The sequence below is a fragment of the Lontra canadensis genome, unplaced genomic scaffold (genome assembly GCF_010015895.1).
Source record: "Lontra canadensis isolate GAN:19392208 unplaced genomic scaffold, GSC_riverotter_1.0 scaffold64, whole genome shotgun sequence".
Taxonomy (NCBI): Eukaryota; Metazoa; Chordata; class Mammalia; order Carnivora; family Mustelidae; genus Lontra; species Lontra canadensis.
The window spans coordinates 4,498,545-4,511,929 of record NW_022631058.1 but is presented as its reverse complement, the minus strand read 5'-3'; the positions used below and the strand labels follow the sequence as shown (position 1 = coordinate 4,511,929).

Below are 13,385 nucleotides of genomic sequence, written 5' to 3'. Positions count from 1 at the left end.
TGTCACGTAGTCCAAATCTTAAACCAGCACTTCTCTCCATAAAAGGCAACCAAGAAAGCAGCCTCCAGTGTTAGTAATGAAGGGTTGTTGAAAGAACACTGTAGCAGTCCCTTCCTGGGACATCCCTGGAGGACAGTGGTAAAGGGAAATCCTCCCAGTGGGCAGACTTTGAAATGGTACACATGGTTGTTCAATTTGCTTGGAAAGAGAAATGGCCAAGTGTATGATTATTTATGAATTCATGGGCTGTGGACAGTACTTTGGCTGAATGGTCAGGGTCTTGAAAATGATTAAAAAATGAGTCATAAGAAAAGTTGGGAAGATGTGGATGGATCTCTCTGAATGGGTAGAAAAAACATCAAGATACTTGCATCCTATTTAAATGCTCACTAAATGGTGACCTCAACAGAAAAGAAGTTTAATAATCAAGTGAACTAGATGACCTATTCAGTGGACACCGTTCAGCCTCTTTCCCCAGTCACTCCTATCATCATCAATGGGCTCATGAACAAAGTAGCCATGGTGGTAAGAATGGAGGGTATGTTTGAGCTCAGCAACAGACTTTTGCTCTCCAAGGCAGTCCTGGCTATGTCCATTGATGAATGCCGAGTCTTCCAATAGCAGAGACCATGTTGAGTTCCCAGCATGACATCATTTTCTGGGATGCTCAACAACCTCAAAAATGACAGGCTGATTACTTGACAGCTTCCATCATGGAAGAGTCAGCATTTTGTCCCTGTTGTAATAGACATGTACTTGGTACAGATTTATCTTCCCCACATGCAATGCTTTCACCAGGAGATACAATGACTTCATTGAGCTTGAAGTTAAAACTGTCACCCGATCACTTTGGTTTCCTCATACCTCTGAATTAATAGGCAAAAAGAGAGTTAATGTACTTACTGGGATAATTGATCCTGATTACCAAGGGGAAATTGGACTACTTCTCCACAATGGAGGTAAGAAAGAACATGAGTAGAATACAGGATTCCTTAGACTGTCTCTTAGGATTTCCATACCCCATAATTAAAGTCAATGCACACCTACAACCCAGTTGAGGCAGGACTACTAATGGCCCAGACTCTTCAGAAATTAAGATTTGAAACATACCACCAGGTAAAGAACCACAATGAGCTGAGGGGCTTGCTGAAGCTAACAGGAACACCAAATGGGTATTAGAAGAAAGAAACTACAGGGGTGCCTGGGTGGCTCAGTCAGATAAGCATCTGCCTTCCACTCAGGTCATGATTTCAGAGTCTTCTGCTAAGCAGGGAACCTACTCTCCCTCTCACCTTTTCCCTCCCCCCTGCTTGTGTGCTCTCTCTCTCACTCAAATAAATAAATAAAATCTTAAAAAAATAAAAAGGAAGACAAAGGAAACTGTACATACAAGCTATGGTTATGTGCCTAGTTACAGAAAGGAGGACTGCAATTGACATGATTATTTCCTCATTACATTGCTATGAATATGTTTGTGTGTGCATGTTCATGTGTAGGTATGCATACAATGTCAATATCTTTTTTCTTTTCTTTTGTTCCCTGATCATGTAACATAAAATATACTAAATTTATAGTATTTAAGTTATAAGATATCAAAGAGAAGAGTTAATGTAATCCATGAACTTTACCTTATATTCTGGAGAAGAGTTTTAGTGCATTTCCAGCTATATGGAGGATAGTTGTATCATGATGATTGGAATTGTGACCTTGTTATTGTACTTATTTGGAACTTAAGTGTGGTGTAAGTAGATACATATGGGTGACAACTAACAAGGAATGGACTCGTGATTATCAACTTTATGAGTCAACTTGACTGAGTGATAGAGTGCCCAGATATTGGGTAAAACATTATTCTGAGTGTTTCTGTAAGGATATTTTCAGAAGAGATTAATATTTGAGTTGGTAGACTGAGAAAAAAGCAGATGTCCCTCCTTAATTTGGATGGTCTTCATGCAATCAGTTGAAGGGTTGGATAGAACAAAAATCCTGACCCTCCTGAGAAGATGAGGGAACTTACCTTGCCTGGGTGTTTGAGCTAAGACATTGTGGGGTTTGGGGTTTTGTTTGTTCTCCTGCACTCAAACTTAAACTAAAGCTTTGGGACTCCTTGGTTCTAAAGCCTGCTAGTTTTAAACCAGAACTAAACCATTGACACTCTTGGGTTTCTAGCTTGCCAACCGCATATTTTAAGATTTCTCAAGATCCTTAATCTGTTATCTTCTAGAAATTTGGGGAAACATACTGAGCAAGGTATACATGTTGCTTGTACTCCTTGTACTCACAATCTATGAACATAGTAGTTCAGTCTTGCACATGACATGAATTACATCTGATATTAATTTCAAACAACCCTTTACATCAGAATTTTAGAGTCTATTTTTCATCCTTCGTTTTGTGTTTATACTTTCTTTTTCTCCCTTCTTTTCTGTTTCTTTCTTTCTCTTTATTTTTTCCAGTATATGCTTATTGAGGATCTATAATGGGAGCTAGGGTCCTTGCTGGATACAAAATAAAAGTGACTCTGCCTCTCCCTCAATGAGTTCAAAGGGCTCTGTTAAATGATAGTGTAAACATATGAAGAAAGAAATAATTTTAGTAAAGGAGGATATATGAAGGAAGGCTTCAGGGAGAAAGTGACTTTTTAGATGATCCTTTAAAGGAAGCAAGTCTCCCACGGTCAAATATACTAAGCTGAGGTTCTAAGCTGAGGTTCAAATTGAGCAGCAATTTCAGAATACCCAACGAATTTATTGAAGGTGAAATTTTTTGGCTCCATGCGGTTTGGTTAAGATGTCTACTTTGGGAGAAAATACTAAATGTGAGTCCAGGAAGAGCTTAGAATTGTGTAAGGAGAAATTTAGAGATGATATTTCTTCTACCACCAGGATTTAACATAAATAAGTATTGATATGTAAATATTGAAGCTATAAATTATTTACAGAAATAATAGTGCAAAATGGAAACTCTAAACTAGTTTTCAGTTCCTGTTTTATTCCCTGATAGATTTGGGTTTCTATTTAGCTATAAAAACAAAGCATTGTCATGCTGTGTTTATTATGGAAAAATCTCTCTGTCCTGCTTAAATGATTTGAGTTTTCAACAACTTCAGATGACAAACTGTAATTTTGCCTTTTAAGCCAACTTACATTGTCTTTTCTTAAGGAAAATCACCTAGATTTGCCATGCCTGTTGCACATTACTTCTGAATGTGCCTCATATCTTAGTGTGTAATTCATGATTGATACTTTATTTATTTAGAATATTTTTTTAACCAAAAGGTTTTCAGGGTGTATTAAGAAAAGTGGATCAATATATCATCAGAATCCTTAGAAAATACACTCCTTTAGGAACACTTTTGTTAGGTGTTCATGAATTTTTAAAATTTCTCTTAAGGACAAAAACTAACAGCTACTTTCAAAGTCAACAAATATTTTTAGGAAATTTAAGTTGATAAGTAAAGCTGGGAAAAGTTACATTTTTTTAAATGAAAACTTCATTATTCTCATTAGTCTATCATTTTAATGCTTTTTCATGACTTTGCAACTAAACCAACTAGGTTATTTGACTTGGACTACCTCTACCTTCTTTCCATCTCAAAGTATCTATGACTCAAAATTTCTAAAAGCCGTGGTAAACATTAGCATAAATGAGCATAGGAAATAATGTACATTTCTTGCTATAATTCTGAACTCACTTTTAGTCATTGAATTAAGTTTCAGCATAGCTTTGTCCCAGAAAAGTCCAGGGACATGCATTATTAAAACTAATTTTCTGATACTTCAGCAGTCATATTAGGAAAAAAAAAAAAAAATCTTGAGGATATCTTTACTTAAAAGTCGTCCTTCAAAACAACTAAAGATGGTAAAATGTATAGATAAAACAATGTGTTTTGGAGTGTGATAACTTGGGGATGTAGTGTGATTGTTTTTGTTAACAAGTTATGCGGTCTTTGATGTGTCATCTAACCTTTTCAATATGTCAGTTTTCTAAACTATGACACAGAGATAAAATCTAGTATCCCTATTGCATTGTTTCATGAATTAAATGTGATAATAAATTCAGAGCATTGAATATAGTGCCTGGCATAGAGCCCATGATCTCTAAATTGTGGCTATTGCACTTAATAAAAATATTAAAAACTTAAGAAGCATCTCTGACATTTTAAACAAGGTGATATTTTGCTTCTCTGTGTTTTGTTGTTTTCATACCTGCATTTTCTATCTGATAAAGATACCATGCAGATTTTCATAACAAATTATTTATCCTATTTTTGATTTTGGCATTCAATCAATGATAATTTTTTTATTTATTCATTAATGCTTCTTCTATTGTACTCCCCATCTTTCTTTCATTGCTCCAATGCCAATTTTTAGACATGACTACAAATTCTTTGACACTGCTCCCCTCCTCTTCCATCTGGGAAGCCTTATAATTACTTCAACCAAAAAATTATGGAAATGATGCTAAGTGACTTTCAAAACTGACCAAAAGTATACGTAGCTCCTTCTTTATTCTCTGGAACAGTGCCTCTTGCCTTTGTGAACCCCAGAGTAAAAATTCCAACTTCTCTGATGCCACTGTGCTTAAGTGTTGGTCTCCAGTTCTAGTCGAGTGCCATCACTTGGCCAACTTCACCAAGGTGCCAGGTCTGCAAATAAAGCATGGTCAGCTGATCCACAATTTAGATAAAACAAAATCGCCAGTGTCAATGTCATGTGGAATAAGAGACTTGGACAAATAATTCCTGGTAAATTCCTGAACCATGCAATCATAATATTTAGTAAATGGTCATCGCTAAGGCTCTAAGTTTGGACAGTTTGTAATGCAGCAGCAAAAGATCACCAGAATGAGTACGTTATTAGGGTTTGCCCTTTTCACATTCACCATTTTGATACTAAAATCTTTTGCACTTGCTGAAAATAATGGACTTCATAATGAGGTAGTTACACATATGACTGGAAAGAAGGCCCTTCATTTTAGGGAACAGATAGCAATGTTATTACTCAAAAAACCCATTACAAGTACAATTATTTGCAGGCTAGTTTCTGCCCCTATGGCTAATTACATGCAGACAATTTGAATGAAAAAATCAAATGCCTGTTAGAAACTTCTCAGAAATTCATTTTTTTAAAGATTTTATTTATTTATTTGACAGACAGAGATCATAACTAGGCAGAGGCAGGCAGAGAGAAAGGACAAAACAGGCTCCCTGCTGAGCAGAGATCCTGATGCAGGGCTCGATCCAAGGACCCTGGGATCATGACCTGAACGAAGGCAGAGGCTTTAACCCACTGAGCCACACAGGCGTCCCAGAAATGCATTTTTAAAATTATTCTATACAGGTTTTAGGTGACTGTGTCCATTTATATCACAAGACATTATTCAGAGTGGAATTGGTACTTCTGGTACTCTTAGCTAAAATTGTGCCATTAATTTATCTTTGCATAAAATTGTTTATGTTTTGGTATTTTATTTTTTATCCTTAACCTTGATGTACTATTAACATGCCTTTTGGCTTCTTAAATGCATCTAATTGTGAAAAGTCCATTATATTGCAAAATGTAAGAACATTTCCTTATTCATAGGATTCTGAAGGGAAAAATGGTAAATTACATTCTTTTTAATATACACTGTATATTTGTTACAGATAAGTGGAAAATTAGCATAGCCTAAAGGAAAATATAATAATTTGAATTACTATAACCCCAAAACAAGAAAAAATAGTGTAACTTTATACCTTTATAAAAACATGTATATTCTATATATGTAATATGTTACAAAATGTTTCACTTCTGCATATTGCCTGTAAACTTCTTTATTTACATAGTGATAAATTATGAACAGGAATGCATACTAAACAAAGATGCTTGTCATTTTTAACCTGCACAGATTTCTTTCCTTAAATCGCTTGGCCTATTATTGTTATACATTTATATGGTTCTTAACTTTTTACTAATGTGAACAATGTATCAATGAAAAGCATATATATCTTTGTGTACTTGTCTAGTTATGTTTTTAAGGATGTTTTTCTGCTCTGAAAGCAGATATAAAAATAAACACAAAGGATCAGAAAAATATTTCAGTCTTTTTTCTTTATCATGTGGTATTATTTCCTCATTGGCAAATTCCTCAGATCAGCCAGATACTTTTATAATGGCTTTTTAATTTTTTTTCTATTTATTTCAACTAAATGATTTAGAATATTAACAAGATTTCTTACATCTCTTTGATAGGATAGTTCTTTTAATATGTGATGATTTGTAACTTAGAATTTTCAAAACCAAGACAAACCACTAGGCAACTTTGGATCAAAAAAAAAAAAAAATCTTTCTAGTTGTAATTATCATTACCTGCCTTAGCACAGTGATGGGAGAGAATGTTTCCTGGGAAAAGACTGTATTTTATAAAATCTTCATTGAAATTTTCTTCAAGAAAACCTTGAGATAGGATATTGTCTTAAATTTATAAATGAAATGTAGTGATATGTTAGATTATTATAGTTAATATGTCTCTGTCTTGCTCTGCATAATCCCAAGGCCCTAAACTTCTATAATCCTGAATGAATGAATGAGTCTTAAAAAAATCACTATATGATGCTGCACTTCAAAAACATTATAATGAATATTATGTAGAAACATGAAGAAATATGTTTCTAAATGAGACAAAACTATAATAAAACATATCCCCAGCCATAATTAAAAGTACTTAAGTAATTTTATCGAGAAAGGCTAAAAAGAAATTTAACTGTAAAAACATTGTATTATGATTTGGAAACTCATGAAATCACCTATTCATTTATCTTTTCAGAAATAGTTATTAAACATTTGCTTTATTTCAAGTGTTTTTGCACTTAGAATTATGGGCAATGCCCTTTCCATTTTCCTCTGAATTTTCCTTAAATTGGGAGGGCTACATATTAAAAATATAATCATATTTTTTCTTATTTTCACATGATACTAAACAAAACATAATTTCTTAAATAAAAAGGAAAGCTGGGGGGAAATTTGTGACTCAGCTGAATAATAGGCATAAAAACTGGATTATTGGAGTAAAACTACAGAAGACAATGGGAAATACAAAGAAGTTCAAGGAATTGAAAATGAAGATATAAAAATGAGTGAGAGACTAAAAAACTGCAACATCTTGGTGACAGAAATTAAAGAAGACCTAAATAAATGAAAAGATATCATACAGTCATGGATTGAAAAACTTATTGTATTTACAATGGCAATACTACCCAAAGAATTCTATTGATAGGTACCATTTCTGTCAACATTTTAATGGCCTTTTTTTTTTTTTTTTTGCAAAAGTGGAAAAGCCAGTTCTTAAATTCATATGAAATTTAAAGGGGCCCTGAATTATCAAAACAATATTGAAAGAGAAGAAAGTTAGGTGATTCACAGTTTCAAATTTCAAAACTTACTACAAAGGTACAGTAGTAAGGCACGTGGGTGGCTGGCTCAGTTAGTTAAGCATCTGCCTTCAGCTCAGGTCATGATCCAGATATCAAGCCCTGCATTGGGCTCCCAGTCAGCAGGGAGCCTGCTTCTCCCTCTCCCTCTGCCCCTCCCCACAGCATGTGCTCTCTTTCCTCTTTCTCTCTCAAATAAATAAATAAAATCTTACAACAGCAACAAACAAAGGTACAGTAATAAAAACTATATGGTACTGGCATAAGGATAGACATATAGACCAAATAAATAGAGCTGATAAAATTAGCACATATATTTAGAGCTAATGGATTTCAACAAGGGTGCTATGACAACTTGATAGGGGAAAAATAGTCCCTTCAACAAATGGTGGTAGGACAACTGAATATCCACATACAAAAAATGCAGCTGGAACCCTATTTCACTCTTACCAAACAAACAAACAGAAAACCCAAAATGGATTAACCATCTAAAAATAACAGTTAAACACATAAAACTCTTAGAAGAAAACATAGGTAGGAATATTCATGACCTTGTATTTGACAATGGATTTTAAGATATAACACCAAAAGCACAATCAACAAAAGAAAAAAAAAAAGAATAGGTCTACTAGACTTCATTAAAATTAAAAACTTTTATGCATCAAAGGGCATTATCAAGAAAGAGTAAAGACAACCTACAGAATGGGAAAGAATATTGCACATCACATATCTGATAAGGGTTCTGTATTAGCCACAGGTCTCTAGAGAAAAAGAACCAATAGGAGAGAGAGAATACATAGATGACAGATGATAGACAGATGATAGATGGATAGATAGAGATGAGGATGATGATGATAGATAGATAGATAGATAGATAGATAGATAATATAAATGAGCATTTAGCATTGGAATTGCCTCACACTGTTACTGAAATGGAGAAATCCCAGTCTGTCATCTACAATCTGGAGAACTGGGGAAGCCCACAGTATAATTCAGTCAGTGAAGGCCTGAAAAGCAAGGATGACGATGGTGTAAGTCCCAGAGTCCCAAAGCCTGAAAACCAAGAGTTTTGATGTCTGAGATAAAAGAGGGGCACCCCAGTTCAAGAAAAGTGAGAAAATTGATCCTTTGTTTGTCTCTTTGTTTCACACAGGTCCTGACAGTTTGAATGACGCTGACCTATTTTGGTGAGAGTGATTCTCTTTACTCAGTCTATTGAATCAAATGCAATCCACACCCAGAAATAGTATTTTACCTGCTATCTGAGTATCCATTAGCCCAGTCAAGTTGACACATAAAATTAACCAGCACAGGCTTAATATTCAAAACATAAAAAGAACTCCTAAAACTCAATAATAAAAGACAAACAACCTACTTAAAAGGGCAAAAGACTTGAATAGATATCTCTCTAAAGAAGAAACACGAAGGCCCAAAGAGCACATGAAAGATACACGTCGTGTATGAAAGATACACGATGTCATTAGTCCTTAGGGAAATGCAAGTCGAAATCCTGAGATACCATTTGATACCTACTAGGATTGCTATAACGATATTTCGAAAATGGAAAATCACAGCGTTGGAAAGAATGTGGACAAATTGAAACCCTGGTGTAGTGCTAATGGGAATGTAAATGGTGCATCTCTGTGGAAAGCAGTCTAGTGTTTCCTCAAAAACTTAAATATAGAATTATCACGGGACCCCTCAACTACATTCCTGTTTGTGCACCCAAAAGGAGACAGATACTCAAACACAGTCATGCACATTCATATTCATAACAGCAGCACTACTCACAATACTCAAGAGGTAGAAAATACCTAATGTCCAAAAATGGGTGAATGGGTAAACAAATTGCACTATACACTTAAAATGGAATATTCTTCAACCATGTAAAGGAAAATCACAATGATATATGGATGAACCTTGAAAACATCCTGCAAAGTGAAAGAGCCAGACATAAAAGCCACATATTATAGAATTCTGTATATGAAATACACAGAAGAGGTAAATTCAAAGGGACAGAAAGTAGATTGATGGTTTCCAGGAGCTCATGGAAGGAGAGACTGGGGAGTGACTTCTGAGTACAGGGGTTTTTTTGGGGGGTGATGGTGAAAATATTTAAATTAGATAGATGTGATGGCTGTACAACACTGAGAATGTACTAAATGTCATTGAGTTGCTCACATCAAATGGGTAATTAGCCAGCAATTTCATTTAGTATTTACCCACATGAATTGAAAACTTAATTTTACATAAAAACCTGCACAGAAATGTTACATCATCTTTATTCATAACTGCCAAAGCTCATAAGCATAAGTCCCAAAGTACCAAAATTTCCTTTTATATGTGAATGGATAAACAAATGAAAACACAAAGAATATTATTCATCAATAAAATAAATGAGTTATCAAGCTGCAAAAAAATACGAGGAAACCTGAATGCATATTGGTGAGTGAAGGAAGCCAATCTGAAAATGCTACATACTGTATTATTCCAAATATATGACATTCTAGAAAAGGCAAATCTATGGAGAAAGTAAAATGATCAGTGATTGCCTAGAGTAGAGTGTTGAGGAAGAAGGATGAGTAGGTAAAACACAGAGGATTTTTAGGGCAGTGAAACTGTTCCAGATGATACTATAATACTAGATATATATCCTTTTTATCTTCTTTTCAAACTAAATTTATTTTTTAATTTAAATTCATTCATTAGCATATAACATATTATTGGTTTCAGAGGTAGAGGTCAGTGATTCATCTGTCTTATATAGTACCCAGTGCTCATTACATCACTTGTCCTCCTTAATGTTTATGACCCAGTCACCCCATCTCTCCAACCCTCTCCCCTCCAGCTTCCTCTTAGTTGGTTTCCTGTGATTAAGAGTGTCTTATGGTTTGTTTGCCTCTCTGATTTTATCTTGTTTTATTTTTTCCTCTCTTCCTCTATAGGTACATATCCTTACACATTTTTCAAAACCTGTAGATATACAATGCTAGGAGTAAATCCTAATGTAAGCTATAGATTCTTATTAATAATTATATATAATATTATACTAGTTCATCATTTATAACAAATTTACCACATTAATGGAAGATGTTAATAATAGAGAAAACCAAGAGAATAGTAAATAAGAACACTGTACTCTCTACTGAATTTTCTTTAAATCTAAAATTTTTCTAAAAATAAAGTCTATCAATTTAAAACACAGGTCAATTTGTGTTAATGTTAACCCTCTTGTTAATGAACTCCATTTCATTGAAAGCATGACCTCTGTATTTGTATGCTATGTAAATATAATCTCAATTAAAAAATAACAAAAAAAAACCAACATAAAATTATGCAAATTGTCTAATATTGAGGGGTCAAATATATCATTGGCTTTCTAACACTTGCTTTTACAAACCAAAAGTAATACTGAAACCTTTGCACTTTCTTGCATATATGTAACTTGATATCTAAAAAATGTCATTAGTTTTCACAATGTGTTTGCCTCCAAAACACAGGTATCAGGAAAACCACTGCTAAACCAAAACAAAATGGGAAAGTAAATCATATCAACATCGTCATCATTGGACACATAGACTCAGGGATGTCTAACACTACCAGCCATCTGATCTACCAATGTGGTGAGGTCAACAAAAGAACTACTGAAAAATTTGAGAAGGAGGCTGCTGAGATGTGAAAGGGCTCCTTCAAGTATGCCTGGGTCTTGGATAGACTGAAAGTTGAACGGAATGCGGTATTGCCATTGATATCTCCCTGTGGAAATTTGAGACCAGCAAGTATTACTCGCTGATGCCACACTACACAGAGACTGTATCAAAAACATGATTGCAGGCACGTCTCAGGCTGACAATGCTGTCCTGATTGTGGCTGCTGGTGTTGGTGAATTTGAAGCAGGTATCTCCAAGAATGGACAGACCCATGAGCTTGCTCTTCTGGCTTACACACTGGGTATGGAACAACTAATTATTGGTGTTAACAAAATGGATTTCACTGGGCCACCCTAAAGCCATAAGAGATATGAGGATATTGTTAAGGAAGGCAGCACCTACATTAAGAAAATTGTCTACAACCTTGACACAGTAACATTTGTGCTCATTTCTGATTGGAAAAGTGACATCATACATGCTGGAGCCACATCCTAACATGCCTTGATTCAAGGGATGGAAAGTCACTTGTAAAGATGGGAATGCCAGTGCAACCACACTGCCCAAAGCTCTGGATTGCATTCTACCACCAGCTCATCCAACTGACAAGACCTTGTCTGCCTCTCTAGGACATCTGCAAAATTGGTGGCATTGGTGCTGTCCCTATGGGCCGAGTAGAGACTGGTCTTCTTAAACCCGGCATGGTGGTCACATTTGCTCCAGTCAATGTTACTACCAAAGTAAAGTCTGTTGAAATGCACCATGAAGCTTTCAGTGAGGGTATTACTGAGGACAACGTGAGCTTCAATGTCAAGAATGTATCTGTCAAAGATGTTCATTGTGGCAATGTGGCTGATGTAGCAAACATGACCCACCAATGAAAGCAGCTGGCTTTGCAGCTCAGGTAATTATCCTGAACCATCCAGGACAAATCAGTGCTGGATCTCGACCTGTGATGGATTGTCATATAGCTCACATTGCTTACAACTTCGCTGAGCTGAAGGAGAGGATAGTTTATTGTTCTGGAAAAAACCTGGAAGATGGTTCCAAATTCTTGAAATCTGGTGATGCTGCCATTGTTGATATGGTTCCTGGCAAGCCTATGTGTGTGGAAAACTTCTCTGGCTATCCTCCTTAGGGCTATTTTGCTGTTCATGACATGAGACAGATGGTTATTAGGGGTGTCATCAAAACAGCGGACAAGAAGGTGGCTGGAGCTGGCAAGGCCACTAAGTCTGCCCAGAAAGCTCAGAAGGCTAAATGAGTATTATCCCCAAAACCTGCTACCCCAGTCTTAGTAAGTGGTGGAAGAACAGTCTAAGAATTGTTTGTGTCAATTGGCCATTTAAGATTAATAGTGAAAGACTGGTTAATGATAACAGTGCCTCATTAAACCTTCAGAAGGGAAGGAGGATATATTGTGGACCATTTGTTTTTGTGTATGTGTGGAAGTTTTAAGATATTAATTTTTAAAATCAGTACTTTTTAATGGAAACAACTTGACCAAAAATCTCTCATAGAATTTTGAGACCTATTAAAAGTTTAAGGAGAAAAATAAATAAATAAAAATTGTCATCATAAAAATTAAATAGCTGAAAAGAACTAGTTTTGAACATATTTTGATTATCAAAAACTAGGAGGGCCTGGGTGGCTCAGTCATTAAGCATCTGCCTTCTGGTCAGGTCATGATCCCAAAATCCTGGGATCAATCCCACATAGGGCTCCCTGCTCAGTAGGAAGCCTGCTTCTCCCTTTCCCATTCCCTCTGCTTGTGTTCCCTCTCTCTCTCTTTGTGCCTCTCTCTATCAAATAAATAAAATCTTTAAATAAATAAATAAATATCAAAAACTATATAAAGTATTATATAAGACTTCTAAATATACCTAATGGATTCTAAAAATGCAGCATCATTAACTTAAAAACATATAAATATTAATTCATTAATATTCATATATTTGATATTTTTCCTATTCTTGAATGAGCAAGTAATTCCACTCTAATTCTTAGAGAAAAATGCTTTTTTCCTGTATTTTTAGATGTAAAATATTTTCTTCATCACTCTATTATACTTTTATTATACAAAATATGAATTAAAAAAATTTTATTGTGACCATAACACTGACGAGTGAAATAAAAATATTTCTGGACATTATTATAATTGTTATTAGTACATATTTGATCAAAAACAAATAAAAGAAAAACTGTTAGCATTTAATAAACATAAAAAATTAATTGGAAATATATTTCTTAATGAGATAAATGATCTTTTTTTTTTCCATCATCAGACTTTGCATCAATTGATTAAAATAATGGTGCTAAAAAGTGTC

The 13,385-nt window shown here is 34.8% G+C and overlaps 1 pseudogene; it reads left to right on the top strand.

The window, feature by feature from the left end:
* Positions 1-438: 438 nt before the first annotated feature.
* On the top strand, positions 439-12,322 carry LOC116879898 (annotated as a pseudogene).
* The last annotated feature ends 1,063 nt before the right edge of the window (positions 12,323-13,385 follow it).